The 1,900-nt window shown below is 39.0% G+C and overlaps 1 pseudogene; it reads left to right on the top strand.

Annotated features, from left to right (window-relative positions):
* The first annotated feature begins 304 nt into the window (after nt 1–304).
* LOC121789248 lies at nt 305–1,225 on the top strand (annotated as a pseudogene).
* Nucleotides 1,226–1,900: the final 675 nt, after the last annotated feature.

Genomic DNA, 1,900 nt, shown 5'->3' on the forward strand with positions numbered 1-1,900 from the left:
ATTAGTTAGATACGGTCATTATACTGACCACCATACACTAGTATACTCGAGTGTATATACTAGGGGTTCAACATACTATTAGATTTTATTTTGTTGCCAATGCTACTTTTACAAGTCGATCATCCTGAGATGTGATCTTAGAATGCATAGTAAACTATCTTAGCCGTTCAATTTTCTATTAGTTGCAAATTGCACCTTATTAAAACAGATTTTCATAATTCATATACATCTTGCTTCAGCTTGCACGAGTGCACTTTTTTGAGTTTTCTTTTTTCTATGATTACCAACTTAATTTACTTTCTAGGGTTATGTCATCTACCGTGTCCGCATAAGACGTGGTGGAAGGAAGAGGCCAGTTTCCAAGGGTATTGTTTACGGTAAGCCCACCAACCAGGGTGTACTCAGCTGAATTCCAGCGGAGCAAGCGATCAGTCGCAGAGGAACGAGCTGGAAGGAACTCGGTGGCCTTAGGGTTCTGAGTTCTTACTGGATTAATGAGGTCTGTTTGTGCGTTGTCTCATTCTTTTATCTTGCTAATGAACAACTTAATCATCAGCCTTCATCTAGAAAACTCGAGAAGCAGATACTTACTCAACTAAAGTGGTTCTGATCCTAAAAGCAAAACTACTGATAATTCTTGAAAATTGCAAGATGCTCCTGAATGTGTTGATTTGGACTATCAAATTAACAGCAGGATATCAAAAAACAAGACTGGCAATTTGTGCTTTTGAACTTGAAATTAGTTGAGTTGACTTCTTTGCAATTTAATCTTAAATGCAGTGCTCTTAACTTGCTGTCTAAACTTCAGGACTCTACTTACAAGTACTTTGAGGTGATTTTGATTGATCCGGCTCATACTACTATTCGCAACGACCCAAGAATCAACTGGATCTGCAATCCAGTCCACAAACACAGGGAGCTTCGCGGACTCACTTCTGCTGGAAAGAAGTACAGGGGTCTCAGGGGCAGAGGGCATTTGCACCACAAAGCACGCCCCTCGAGAAGGGCTACCTGGAAAAGGAACCAGACCCTTTCCCTCCGTCGCTACCGCTAAGCTTCGTGATAATTTTGATGTTACCATAATAGAGGATATCTTGCTACAAAGATACTTTTGTTGGAACATGTTTTTCTTTTTTTTTTCTATTTTCTATTTTCTATTTTCTATTTTAATGAGGATATCTTGCTACTTATGTTTTAAAGTCAACTGGCATTCTTGTTTGTGTTACCTAGGTTTATTCGTGTTTGTTAATTAGAAATCTGTTGCATGAGGTTACCTTTACCAGTCAACTTCTTTACTCCATTATTCAACATGCTTCTTGGTGGGAAATACAAAAGATACAAATTTGAAATATATGCATTTTGAATTTTTGATATAATAGGATAAGAAATCAAAAGAAAGAAATATGCATTCAATAATGGGTGAATATGCATTCTATTATTCTATATAAATTCAAGAAACACCCATATTATATCCACTCCAATACAACAATACACTACACAACAAAATCATCGAACTCTGCATTTTCAAATATTGCAGCATTACACTGACCTGATGATGGGAAGCTCAGCCCCCCAAAAGAACTGCATCGAATGATCGAATTCGAGACAATGCCAAAATTCTATGACGATCCAAGGCTTCAGCTACTAACAGTAGTGTGGTTGCGCCAAATTCAGTCACCGTTTACCTTAAGCTCGCATGATGACGAGTGGGAAAGGCCATTTTGATTCCCCAGTCTTTGAAGCTCGCATTCTATAGTTTCAGCAATTTTTACATCAGCTGGATCAGGCACTGGACAATCCACATGGAACGAACCGTGTCTCAGTGGCGTAGTGAGGCCAACTCGTGCAGCTTGCTCCTTCACATAGTTATAGAGCTGCTGATGGAAGGGGTGATCCAAGG

The sequence above is a fragment of the Salvia splendens genome, unplaced genomic scaffold (genome assembly GCF_004379255.2).
Source record: "Salvia splendens isolate huo1 unplaced genomic scaffold, SspV2 ctg184, whole genome shotgun sequence".
Classification (NCBI taxonomy): Eukaryota; Viridiplantae; Streptophyta; class Magnoliopsida; order Lamiales; family Lamiaceae; genus Salvia; species Salvia splendens.